Below are 14,949 nucleotides of genomic sequence, written 5' to 3' on the forward strand. Positions count from 1 at the left end.
TTCCTGCTCCGAAAGGCAACTACAGGAATTAAGTATGTGCTAATGCAGTGCCTAATGTGGAGTCTGGCACATTTTGCGTCCCCCATAAATGCTAGTTTGCTTTCTTTCCTACTTTCCTCTTTCCATGTTTGCCACCCACAGGCCTCTGCTCCAGAGAAGGAAGGGAGGAGAGCGTGATAAAAGTCTAAAGATAGCAGTTTTAGTGTTTCTCCTTTTTTTTGAAATCAAGAACTTTGGCTGAAAGTGCCGCATAATAAATGGACTTCTCAAAAGCCACTTGTATCAGTAGTCTGATCACTTATTCCTTGATGAGAAATATTTGGGTCTATTAGCAAGAAGAAAGATTAACTGCACATTAATCAAAAACTTCATGATGACTGGAAGGGTGCATATATCACAGGAACTGCCAGAGAGGTGCCACTGCCATGAATGGGAAGGTGCATTTTCTGTCCTGACTGTGATCTTAGATGCCCGAGGTAGCCCAATTCTTAGTTAAGTGGGCAGCCTTAAACATGTTCTTGAAATCCATATGCAGTCTTTTTTTTTTTTTTTTTTTTTTGTAAAGAGAAGTTTGATTTTATTTTACTTACATTTCCTGCCGTCTCCTAGGCAATTAATTTCTTGCTGGTCCTCTGCCTGGAAACAGTGGGAGAAAATGAGTCGCTAGAAGTGTATTTCTAAATTCGCAATCATCTCGGCGATACGTGCCCTTAGTCAATGTAGTTTATGTCGTGGTGGTTGTCTGTTTGCTAAAAATATCTGGAGAAGGCTCTGTGTATCTTGGTCATTCCCTGGAAGCTGAACCAGAGCATATGATCAAAGCTCTCAGAGTGCCGTTTGGGGGGGGTCTTACCGTTATTTCTGGTATGAGGCAAGGGGTAGGTCTTCTCAAAATAAAATGTTTCTCTCTCCAACTGGGAATTCTTCTCTGGCCAAGGTAAGTATCGACTCAAAAACTTCGTGAAGAAATCTAGTTAGATTCAGCCTATCACTACCAAATCAATCAATCCATATCCCATCTTTGAAAGCCGGGAAAGGAAGCCCCATTGCGTGCTCAGTAGTCATAAAAATGAAGGCAGCTTCACAGGGTGTAAATTCATTGACAGAGGGGGAGAGCTGTGATTTAGCTATTTACTAGTATGCCATTATATCAGCATATAATGGGACAGATTTATTCAGGAAACAGTGATGCTGGATTGGAGATTCTGCATGCGTGTGTGTGTGTGTGTGTGTGTGTGTGTGTGTGTGTGTGTGTTTAATAAGGTCCACTAAGCTCTCAGCCATCCACTGTCAGCATTCTCTTCCTGATTCTGCTTTTTCCCTAGGGCTCGCTGCTACCCGGTTTGTGTATGCATACAGTTTAGAGACACAACACTGTACCTGGAAATGGGGCAGTATAAGTTGTGAGTCTCCAAGGAGAGTTGTATTGGGTTTATAACCCATTTGGAAATGTAACCACAATTTCATTTCATCCTACAGACCCGCACGGAGCAGTAACAGGGGAGAGTAGGATGATTCACCTAATTTCTTTGACGTAAATTAAAAAATTTCTCCTGACAGTTTATGCTGGAAGACTGGGGCTAGAATGCATCCTCCTGAAGAATTTTTTGCCGTTACCCAGAAATGCGGGGCTAGAGCGAGCAGATGCTTGGCAATGCCGTTGACATTTCCAAGTTTTTATAGCCCTGGTACAGAGCCCACTAACTCCAGCATGCTTCACACATGGAGAAGGATCATTTGTCATTTTGATGCCAAAATGATATTCACAACTCGAAATGAAATGGATCACTTCCTTCTACCTCCTGTTTAGACAAAGTAGAGGCATTTTATGCATTTATTGGTCACCTTAGGTATGCCCGAATGGCAGAATGCTGTTGGTATTTGCTCTGCGACAGTGGAAATGAAGGTCTCCAAAACTGGTCATGACAGCGAAAGGGCAAGTTTCTGCCATGCTGAATTAGGGCATGATTTACTTGGCAGAAAGGACTTCGCAGAGAAACATACAAATAAGAGGCATTAAAAGTGCATTTCATTCTGAAACAATTAGCGTTCAAATGGCAGATACACACTTAAACACACCATTCTTTGTATTTAAATAAAAGTACTTACCTGGTAACTCAGCACCTTGCCAGCACTGAAGTTCTGGACAACTTCCCAGACAGCAGATATTTTGCATTTTGAGCTGTCGACATTACAATCAGAAAATGTCTCTGGCAGGTCTCCCTGCTTTCAAGGTATTAGTCCCTTATGTAATACTCAACCCTTGAATATTATATTACCAAAGAATGTATTGAGGTCAAGATTACTCCTATTTTGCCACTGGGTAAATGAAAATTGACAGGGACCTCGTTAGAATCAAGTTTCTACTCCTCTGGAAACCTAAAGACAATGGCAAGACCAATCAATCTCCAAATATTTATTGAGTGTCCATTCTGACTCAAAGGTTTTCCAGAAGTTGGGCTTTCTCTGGCCTGCCTGTTTCAAAGGCTCTGTAACCTTAACTTATCTGGCAAATGCGCATGAGATGATCCTACCAGCGCAAATTTCATTTGTTTCCAGTGCCTATCAGAAGCTGCTGTCCTATGCCTTGGACTTGGGGATTTGTAGAGCAGGTGGCCCTGGGACAAATCCCATAGGCAGGCAGGTGGTCCCCCCAGAAGGCTGCAATCCGTGCCAGACAAACTCTTATAAAAGATAAGGATTTTCCCCTCAATCCAGCAGTCCCAGAAGCTGCCTGTTTCTGCTGCCACTGCCCCTTTTCATAACCATCAACTACCTGTTGCACCTGGTGACGGTCTGATAGGCTCATGGGCCTTAAACTGGAGAGCTGAGCTTCTTGGCTCCAACCTGGAAGCTGAATTCCATTTTCAACCCTTAGGAAGGTGGGCTGGAGGGGCAGGTGATGACTCAGTGGCTCAGCTTCTGGTCAGTCTTGTCAACTTTCCACCATAGCTATCACCTGCCTTGTGAATAAAACAGCATCTTGAATCTCAATTCCAATAACTGGGATAAATCCTCAGTACCCCTATAGAAAGAAGTATGGAGTTTCCTCAGAAAACTAAATATAGAACAACCATATTGTCCAGCAATCCTACTCTTGGGCATATATCTGGACCAAACTATATTTCAAAAAGATACATGTACCCATATGTTCACTGAAGCACTAGTCACAAATAGCCAGGACATGGAAACAACCTAAATGTCCATCAACAGATGAATGGATTAAGAAGATGTGCTACATATACACAGTGGAATATTACTCAGCCATAAAAAATGAAATAATGCCATTTGCAGCAACATGGGAGCAACTAAAGATTCTCATACTAAGTAAGGCAGAAAGAGAAAGACAAATACCATATAATATTACGTATACATGGAATCTAAAATATGGCACAAATGAACCTATCTACAGAAACAGAAACAGACTTACAGACATAGAGAACACACTTGTGGTTGCCAAGGGGGAGAGGGAAGGAGTGGAATGGACTGGGAGTTTGGGGTTAATAGATGCAAACTACATTTAGAATGGATAAGCACTGAGATCCTACTGTACAGCACAGGGAACTATATCCAATTACTTGACAGAACATGATGGAAGATAATATGAGAAAAAGAATATATGTATATTCTGGGTCGCTTTGCTGTACAATAGAAATGGACAGAACACTGTAAATCAACTATACTTTAATAATTTTTTTTAAAAGAAGTCCTCTGTACCCCTGTGTCCACCGTCTGCCTCTGCTTAGAATACTCTATCCTCCACTGCTATGATCCTGTTCTGCCACCTGAGTCATTTATGGACCTGAACTTGAGTGTTTGCGGTTGGCTCCTTTTACCTGTCGCCAGATTTCCCCGACACCGATTCTGCCGGCTGCCAACCCGGCTCCTGATGCTGTGTGTGCCTTCTCTGCCAGCGCACCTGTTGCTCACTGCTGACGTTCCCCTGATGTACATTTGCCATCTGCCTGGACTTCCTCCTGTCTATTTCCTGCTGCTAGGGATGCATCCTGCCCTCTGCGTCTGTAAATATGCTTCGAATACAGTTTGCTAACAATGAATATGCAAAACTTTCAAAACCTAAGATAGACGTTTAATTTGTCCTCTTCTCTATCAAGCCCTGGCAATGAGCTATATGGCTTATGACACATTGCAGCCCTGGGAATATTTGTATAAAAAGTTCACGCTTGTGAGATAATTGCCCTGAACAAATGCAATAGCATCCTTATTCAAAAAGTGAGGGTGGATTAAAGTCCTGGAAAGGTGAAGTAAATGTTATCACATAGAAAGGATTTTGCTATGTCTAAGGATGTGCCCTGATGGACTTTCCAGAGCCAGATGGTGGCTGCCTTTCGACAAGCCCAGGGATTCTATTAAATGACAGGAAACCTTGAAAGGGAGATGAGGTTGCAGGGGTGACAGGGGAGAGGGATGGGGCACCTAGCCGGTCAGGTGTCAGCGGTGATGGGGTATGGGGTTTGCCAAAGCAGAGGCAGAAGGAAAGTGCACTTTCAGTGAACCTGTGTATTGACAGAAAGAAGTGAGAATGAGGCTTAAAGGAAAAGAGAGGAACTGAGCCCGGGCTAAGGGCCTAAGGAAACAGCAATTTGAAGAGGATTAGGAGGAAGATAGGAGAGATAAGATAGAAAGGGAGTCAGATTAGGTGGTGACAGGGAGGGCAGGAGGCTGGAGGGAAGGAAGGGGAGAGAGACTACAGGAATCAGGAAGAGCTGATTATGGGGAATTCAGTTCAGGGAACGTGAATAACAGATGAGGCTTCAGAGTTAAAAGAACTACTCAGTGGGCTGAACCAGGAGGGTCTCCAGTTAAGTACACCCAGCAAACTGTTAATAACATCGGCTCTTCCAAAGTCAAAAGGGTCTGGGCTCCCCCAGGAAACGATGTCTTTATTCAGAGACCTTGGGATCTGGAGGGGAAGCCTTGGCATGTGCCTGGCAGAGATACCAGAGCCGATTTAGGGGAACGTCAAGACCAAGTCTTAGGAGGAGCTGATGGATGAGAGAGAAAAGCAAAAGAGCCCCCACCAGGGACCGTGTGCGGGGCTCAAACTCGTGCCAGAGTCATCAAGAAGTGGAAGCCTCTGTTTGTAACTGGTTTGCTCTCTAGCGATTTGTGCCTTGAGAGCCCCTCCTGCGGTAGGATGCTTGCCCCAGCTCTCTGGAAATGACATCAGATGGCAGCAGAGCCGAGCAGAAGGGTTACAGAGTGTGAGCTCTAGGCTCCAGGCTGTGGTTTGAATCCCAGGCTCCACCGTGTTTGGACGGCGTAAGCTTGGACACAGTATTCGACCTCTGCATACCTTAGCTTCCTCATCTGCAGACTGGCACCAGTCACAGAATCTACGTCTCCGAATTTCTGGGAGAATTGAATGAGATAACGTTCCCAGTAGTACTGAAGGACTCTGTTAACGTGAGAAAGGCAGCCTGACGAGACAGGAGAGTGGGTTTCCCTGCCTCGAGTCGTCTCTAGACGTGTCAGCAGATAACTGAAGAGAGCCCAACATAGCTAGTGGGGTTGATAACTGCGTATGGTGACAGATGCTAAGTAGACTTACGGTGGGGATCATTTTGCAGTGTATACACCCATGCTTATATTGTCCATCTGGAACAGAATAATGCCACGTGTCAATTAAATGCCCAAAGCCAACCAAACAAAAAAGCCAACACTGACGGTTGTTTTTTTGTTGGGAATGTCATGGAGGAGCCTTATGTTTGCACCCTCCCCTTCACTTGGGAGTGGGGTGTATGTGGCCGCCTGTTTCGTGGCAGGATTCAAGGGAGTCCCTCCAGTCCCATTAGGGAGCCAGCAGTTCAGCTAAGGCTTTGAGCGCCTATTGTTTTGAATCTTTGAACACCCAGGCAGCAGAATTTGTCAAGGTCTTCATATACTATTTCACCACTTACTTATTCAACTTGTTGAATACAACTAATTAGGAAAGAGTTTAAAGACGATGCACATTTAATGCCACATCCAGCAAATGCATTCCACTTGAAAATAAAGCAGAATGTTCATGTGTTGGATTCTGCAAGGGTAATTTCATGTCAATGATAAGCAAAATAATAAATGATGCGGAAAGAATTGGGAGGCTAAAATACACTTGAGGTGCTGAGGCAATTGACTAATGGGAGCTAAGCCATTTGAGATATTCAGTCTTGGATATATTTTAGAGTTACGGATCTACTTATGAGATTGTCATATATCATTGAGCTTGTTGCCTTCACAATTCTAAAGCCGTTTACAGAGGATGAAGCTAAAGAATTGTAGAGTACCAACAATTCAGCATTTTGACCAGCCGCTGTACCTGTCCACAATGGTTAGATCAGTTTCTACCAGATGAGATAATTGCTTCTTGGGGATGGATTAGGCACTGTTGGAAAGGAGTACTAATCTTTTAAAATCTTGAATGTGTTACCTTGTTTCTTTGCCTAAAGTATTTAAAAGCATCTATGCTCCCTTCAAAGTGTCTGTGTGTAATTGTCTCAAGAACCTCTTTTGGATTATATACTTAAACAATAAAAAATATTTTCTTAGAGCAAAAGAATCTCTAAAGCGAATCGTTTTAGGATGGAACCCAAAAAGGTATTTCAGATCATCTGTTGACAAATTCCCATAGTTAGGTTTTCCTAATGTTTATAAATGCCTTGGATGCAGCTTCTTGTGGTCAAGTCTAGTTCCTTAGCAAAGGGGCTTCAAATGTCCCTTTTAGAGTTGATGGAAGATTTCTCTCCAAAGGAACTATGCAGCATATTCAGCCTGTAGCTTCTGGGAATACCATCTGTGTAATGATTACAGTCTTAAGAAGTGTATGGTGGCCTCCGCATGCTGGCAAAAAGCCTCATGTTGATATCTTTACTGACTGACACAGCAGAGCTGGTATGGACTGCCATCTGGCCCTTTTGGGCCATTTTCTAATTCTGCGCACAACGCTGCAGTTGCCTCAAATAGCTTCCCATGAACCCCCTGAAACTTCCCACTAATTCTCAGGCTTGACTGTCATGAGGCAAGGTAAACTCTCCAAGCCAGGGGATGTGACTTGCTATGATTTTCGGAAAATTTATTTTGAAGTTTCCTGAATACTCTTTTAAGACGGTGCCACCGTTCATGTTCTGGACATTGGTAATATTATGAACACAAGTGTAGATTCAAGCGCAGTGGAATTCACGGGCTTTAGCAATACGGGCAGTAATACCTTCACTTCTCTGTGCTTTCAGGCTCTGTAATGACTTTGAGTGCACGTGTGGAACTTTCTTTTCTAACTGCCCTCACGATGCCACCTAAGAAGTGAAATGACCAAAATATAAAATGTAATCAACAAATAAAAAATAGGGAAAATCTACATCAAAAAGGAAAATTCAGAAATATGACCATTTCCCTGACTGCTTCTTTGACTGAATTAACTGTAACGTGATGGAATAAGATCAAAGGAAGTCATTGCAGCTGGGTACACCCTCTTTTCTATAATACAGTAGTAAAATAATGTGGAAAAGAGTGAAATTCCTGCTAGGACCCCACTGACACTTACTAAATATAGTGGACCATGAGACAGATGGAAGCTTTCTCCTTAGAACCTGCTTCCCTCAACATCTGCTTGGAGACCGTGGCATAAACTTGTTGCTCAGCTTCTTTTTCTTGCCCATCCCTCGGCTGGTTGGATCTTAGTATACAGTGCTTCTGTCTGCCCTGCAGCCGGATGGCTGGAAGAAGTGTTCTCACCAAGAAGATAAAATGGAGATTGGGAGGTAATATTCTCTTCTGCTCCTAAGCAAATATGAGGTCAGGAGATCCAAATTTTCCTTCAAAGATAGTAACACTAGGGAGCAACAAGAAAGACTTTTCAACACGAAAGAGCATGGAAAATAGGGTACTTTGGAGTACAGAAACCTCATTTAAAAACAATTTTTTGAAACAAATCAGAAGTAAATTTATAACGTCTACTTTGTGTACCCCACAAAATTCTAGAATATGTGGACTTTAAGAAGAGATAAAAGATGAAATGAGAGACAAAAGAGAGAGAAGCTGGGAACTGTCTTAGGTGCACAAATAACAAGATGAAGAAATAATATAATAGTTCTGTAATAGAAGTGTCAAGGCAAGCATTAGAAGCAGAAAAAAATTAGCACTGAAGAAAGTTGTGTCAGATATGGCAGGAAATTGAAGCGAGTCTACATACAAAACTAAGAAGAGATGAAAAAAAAAATAGCAGATTTGTGAAACTAAGTAAGGAAATCCAACACATATTTATTTGACATTCTTGAAAAAGAGAGAAACAAACAGAAAGAAGCAACAACTGAGTTATTTCTTGATTGCAATATAGAAGTAGCTATTTAAGATTTCAGAAGGAAATTAATAGATTCAAAACCTTACCATGTGCCCAGCAAAATTAATTGGAAGAGGACAACAGCTAGCACATTATGGGGGAATTTATGAATTTCAAAGATTCACAAATAATTTTCATAATCATCCTGATAGAGACTTAGAAAGGAATAAAAGTCAAGGGGTTCCTTAATTTTCTTTGATAATTCTAAAAGCCAGAATAATGATAATGATGATGAAGAGTGACAAAAATATTAAGAAAGACTTCCTCAGCATTTTAATTTTTTGTTATAGTTTAGTTGATTAACAGTATTTCTTCAATTTCTGCTGTACAGCAAAGTGACCCAGCCACTCACATACACTCTTTTTTTTTTTTTTTTTTTCCATTTTCCATCATGTTCTAACCCAAGAGATGGACACGGTTCCCTGTGCTGTACAGCAGGACCCCATCACCCATCCATTCCAAACGTAACGCTCTGCATCTACCAACCCCAAACTCCCCCTCTCTCCCACCTCCCCCCTGGCAAACACAGGTCTGTTCTCCAGGTCCATGATCTGTTTCTGCTGTGTAGATAGATCGTGTGTGCCATATTTTAGACTCCACATGTAAGTGATGTAATATGGCGTCTGTCTTTCTCTTTATAACTTCACTTAGTACAAGAATCTCTAGTTCAATCCATGTTGCTGCAAATGGCTTTATTTTGCTTTTTATGGCTAAATAGTATTCCATTGTATATACATATCACATCTTCTTAATCCATTCATCTGTTGATGGACATTTGGGTTGTTTCCTTGTCTTGGCTATTGTGAATAGCACTGCAATGGACATAGGAGTGCATGCATTTTTTGTACTGTAGTTTTGTCCAGATATATGCCCAAGAGTGGTATTGTTGGGTCATACGATAGTTCTATATTAAGTTTTTCTGAGGTACCTCCATACTGTTTTCCATAATGGCTCCTGAGCATTTTAATGCATCAGATTCTGTTCAACATGGTTTTAATGGTAGGTAGTTAAAACCTAACAACCAACGTAAGACTTAAATGTTTATATTCTCTTCATTTTATAGAATACTATTTTTAATATACCCAAAGAAAAAAGTAGAACATTTAAAAATAACAGAATACAAATTTTGTTATGGTTCCCAAAGGGGAGAGGTCTAGGGGTGGGAGGGATGGACTAGGGGTTTGGGATTGGCATGTGCACTCTGAGGTATATGGAATGATTAGCCAACAGGGACCTGCTGTATAGCACAGAAAACTCCACCCAGGGTTCTGTGATAATCTATGTGGGAAAAGAACCTGAGAGAGAATGGATACGTATGACTGAGTTACTTTGTGTAGCAGAAATGATCACAGTCGTGTAAATTAGGTATATACTTAAATAAAACTTAAAGAAATAACAGACTACAAATGAAAGAGCAAATAAAAGGTACAAAATACAAGATGGTGGCTTATTTAAAACTAGCATGTTAACTATGACAATAAATTTAAATAAGTTAATTCTGCTATTTAAAAAAAATGGCTCTTACTGAGTAATTTATTAAATAGAACGAAAAATCAAGCCTAAAACATCAAGTAACTCAGAAAGTTTAAAAGTAACAGGATAGGCAAAAATATTTACAGCAAGTGAAAACAAATCAAATAAAAGAGAAACATTAGTATTAAAGTAGATTTTGATGAAAAAGTGCTGTAAATGGAGTAAAGACATAATTTCAGATTGAAAAATGTATCAATGCCTTAGATCCGCCCAATATACAATTATTTTGGGAGACAGAAATATCCCTCTGTATTTCAAAGATTAACAGCAAAAAAAAAAAAAAATAAGGATGTAAAAGATTTAAATGGTTTCAAAATGAATTTAACACGTGTAACTAATATCCTGTTTCCTAAATCACAGATAATATATTCTATTCATGTAAGTAATAAATATTTAAAAAATTTTCAAAGTACATTAGATAAATAAAACTTCTTAAACAAATGCAAAGTAGCAAAGTGTGCAGGACTCATTGTTTGACCACAGCACAAGAAATATATTTAAAAACTCCCTTGTTCCAGTTGTTTGGGCATTAAACAATGACCATAATTTTCCTAAATAAGCACTGGATGAAAGCAAGATTCAAAACTGCACTTTCAATGATAAGAAAATAAGGAGAGTGTGTACAACACATACCAAAATGTAAGGGAGCCAGTCAAAATTATTATCACAGGCAAAATCACTATGCTTCAGTGATTACTGAAGAAATTAACTAGACAAGAAATCAGTCTAATCAATTAATTTAAAAGAGAACTTTGAGCCATAACATTTGATAATATTCAAACTAGTTGTTATGTAATCTGCTCATAAAATTAATAATAGAGAAATACTCTTTTAATATGGTAGGGCATAGCTATCATACTTAATGGAAAATTCATGAACCATTCCCATTAGATACATTAGGGACATCTGATATCATTGCTATCATTCAACATTCTTCGAGAAGTTCTAGCTAATACAACATGTGATGAAAAATAGTTCGTATAAATAAGTATTACAAAAATTTACATATGATGTGGGAAATCCAATAAAATCAACATAAAATTTATAAAATAGAATTCAATAAAAAGGTGAAATGCAAGTAAAGTATAGAAAATTAATGATATATTTACATAGTATTGATAATCAGAATGCCGTATAAATGAGGCACTGATCACTTTAGAAACACAGAATCTATATAAGTTCTTGAATAAACTTTAAATTTATTTTAAAATTTGTATGAAAGAATCAGTGTGTATGTAGATCTAAATACATTTTTAAAAAAGCATGAAGAGAAAGGATTTGTCTTATTAAATATTGTCATGTATTATAGAACTATACTTATAGAATCTGTTGCCAAGAAATTAGACAAATAAAACACTCTAGTGATCTCAGAAGCAGACTCATATTTATGTGGAAAATTAATACATAATAGAGGGAGCCCAAGGTTTTAATAGAAAAGAAACAGATTGTATAGTAGATGGTGTTGGGAAAAATGTCTTACTATATGAAGAAAAAATAAAACATGATGTATAGAGAAGGATTCCAGATGGGTAAAACGTCTAAATGTGAAACCACATAACTAATAGAAAGTAACAAAATGGATCCCACATTGCTGGGGCTCTCGCATAGGCCGATGGCTGCAGCTCTGACTGGACCCCTGGCCTGGGAACCTCCATGTGCCGTGGATGTGGCCCTAGAAAAGGCAAAAAGAAAGTAACACAAAAGAATATCTTAGTACCTTAATTGTGGAAAAGTACAACACTCCAGAATCATGAGGCAGAAAATTGCTGAACTTGATTACATCACAGCGAAGATTTTTATTCAATGTTGGACACCTTTGGGACCAATAGCTAGACTATACATAAGCCTCCTATGAACAAATAAGAAACAGATATGAACCCCAATAGATAAATGGTCCAGGACTATATGTAGAGGCAGTACATCAAAGAGAAAACCTAAGGGACTAATAAACTTACAAAGAGATGCTCAAAATCATTAGTAATCAGATGAGTGCAAAAATAACAATGACATACCCCTGAAGATCTGTCAGAGAGATGAAATACTATCTGATACTGCCAGGTGTTTGTGGGTTGAAGGAAGGTAGCAATACCCAGGCACTGCTGGTTGGAGAGTAGACAACCTGTAGCAAATGGGCACTATCTCACCGGATTAGATAAAGGAGTGCTCTTTGACAAGTGATTCCTCTACCTATAAAACCAGGAATGAGACTCTTCCTTGAAGCATTGTTCACCATGGTGGGAAGTCGTAGGTAATCCAGCTGCCCTTTGCTGGAGGAATGGTTATATAAATATTGTGAATGCATGTTGTGCAAATCCATACCTGTTAGGACAGATGAACAACACGTAGATGTATACTTACAGCAACATGGCTAAATTTAAAAATCTTGCTTTAAAAAAAGCAAGAAACAATGAAATCTACAACAGAAAGTGGCATTTGTGTAAATTAGTGATTCATGCACACAAACACACATTTTACGGAAACACATGGGAAGACTATAAAAGATGTAAAAACAAATAAAAATTGTTACATTTGAGAGCCAGAAAGGAAATGTGGATGAGGGATAGAGATCAAAAGAATAAATAAATAAATGAATAAATAAATAATCTTGCAAGATAGTGTAAAAGAGTAAAAAGGAGGAAGGGGGGAAGGGAGAAAAGGAAACAAAAGAGCAAACTTAAGACAGAATAGGCAATTTCTGAAGAGCTAAAAGGAAGACTTGACTAAAAGGAAATGTGTGCCACACTCTCAAATTTGAAAGAATTATAACTGTCGATTTCCAGAAAACTTGGTCATACATGTCTTTCAAATCTGTTGGGAACTTGTGGGACATTTCTTTCATAATTAAATGAGGTGATTAGGTGCTGGATATCTTCCTTTTTAACTTCCTGACTCTTTTCCACTCTACTCTGTATCCTCTGAAGAAAGACTGCATTACAGCTTTCTTACCTTGTAGGTTCAAATAGAGTTTGTCTGGCACTAGATCAAGGGCAGGAGCTGGGTTATTTGTGGGGAATAGTATTTATTCTACCCGGTACCTCCTTGCTCCAGATCACTGTAAATTGGGTGAGCCCTCTAGTCAATCTTGACACAGCTCTTTCTGTACCTTCAGGCCTAAGGATGATAATGGTTTTTGACTGTAACTAACTCCCAAATGATGAACTATTCATAGTTACATAAGAACAACCACAAAAATTTTGAGAAAGATTAACAAGGAGTAACTTGTACTATAAGTTTCCAAAGCTACAGTAATTACAGCAAGGTGATTGTAGTACAGGGATGGGCCAACTATGAGAGAACCTTGATATAAACCCATACATGTTTATGTTTTTATTTGTGCATGTATAAACATTAATAAAGGTAATGTTTTAATAGTTTAGGGAAATTTAGTTAATTATTTTAAAATTAAAAAATTAAATTCCCATGTCATGGCACACTCTGAGATAAACTCAAGGTGGATAAAACAGAGAAATCTAAATACAGGAGAAATTAACTAAAAATTAATGTGAAATACGATAAGGAAAAATACACTTTAAGCATAAAAATAAAGATAGAAACTATAAAGACAAAGAGTGATTGATTTGATTATACAAAATATATAAAAATAAACTGTCAATATGGATTATAGAAATAAATTAATAAAATAATAAATATAATATTTCTATAATTTATTAATAAAATAATTATAGAAATAAAAAGTAAATGTCAAATAAAAATATATTTTCAAACTTTAAAAATATAATAGGCTGCTTGAACAAACACAAGAGCTAGGGCAGGGCTGAATGAAGAGTTTCATATCTTACATGAGATCACTCTTTCAAGACCAGATGAAATGGTTTTTTCAGCTACTGTATAGAACCAAAAATGAGTCAAGCTACATGAAGAAATGGAGGACTATGTTCCCAATGAAAGGGCAAGCTAAAACCTCAGAAACAAATCTTAGTAAAATGGATATAAGTAATTTACCTGATAAAGACTTCAGAATAAGTGTCATAAAGATGCTTATTGAACTGGGAAGAAGAATAGATTAACACAGTGAGAACTTCAACAAAGAGATGGTGAATATAAAAAACTACCAAATAGAAGTCACAGAGCTGAAGAATGTGATAGCTGAACTGAAAAGTACACTAGATAGGTTCACCAATAGATCAGATGAAGCAGGATAAAGGACCAATCAACTCCAAAGCAAGGGAGTGGAATACAACCACTGGAGCAGCAAAAAAAAAAAAAAAAAAAAAAAAAAAAAAAGAGGGTTATTTGACATCATTAAATGACTGACATTTGCATTATAGGTATTACAGGGCTCCCAGAAGGGAAAGAGAGAGAGAAAAGGCAGAAATCTTACTTGAAGAAATAATGGCTGAAAACTTTCCTAGGTTGGAGAAAGAAACAGACATCTAGATTTAAGAAGCCCAAGAGTTCCAAATAAGATAAGCCTAAAGAGATCCACACCAAGACACATTATAATTAAAATGTCAAAAGTTAAAAACAGAAGAGACTATTAAAAGCCAACTTGTTACTTACATACAATGGAACCCCCACAAGACTAGCAACAGATTTTTCAGCAGAAACTTTGCAGGTCACAAGGGAGTGGCATAATATATTCCAAGTGCTAAAGGAAAAAATCTTCCAACAAAGAGTACCCTATCTGGCAAATTTATCATGCAGAATTGAGGAAGAGATAAAATAGTTTTCCAGACAAGCAAAAGCTAAAGGAGTTTATCATCACTAAACTGGCCTTACAAGAAAGTTAAAATGACTTTAAGCTGAAAAGAAAGGGCACTAATAAGAGTTTCCATTGTGGTGAAGCAGAAATGAATCTGACTAGGAACCAGGAGGGTGCAGGTTCGATCCCTGGCCTCGCTCAGTGGGTTAAGGATATGGAGTTGCCATGAGCTCTGGTGTAGGTCACAGATGTGGCTTGGATCTGGTGTTGCTGTGGCTGTGGCATAAGCCAGCAGCTGTAGCTCTGATTAGACCCCTAGCCTGGGAACCTCCATGTGGCCCTAAAAAAACAAAAACAAAAAAAAAGGCACTAATAAAAAGAGCAAATATGAAAGAATAAATCTGACCTGACTAGAGAA

The sequence above is a fragment of the Sus scrofa genome, chromosome 4, assembly GCF_054392235.1.
Source record: "Sus scrofa isolate SSC_HxYL_T2T_F1_AM1 chromosome 4, Sscrofa_HxYL_maternal_Yorkshire_Landrace_v2.0, whole genome shotgun sequence".
NCBI lineage: Eukaryota > Metazoa > Chordata > Mammalia > Artiodactyla > Suidae > Sus > Sus scrofa.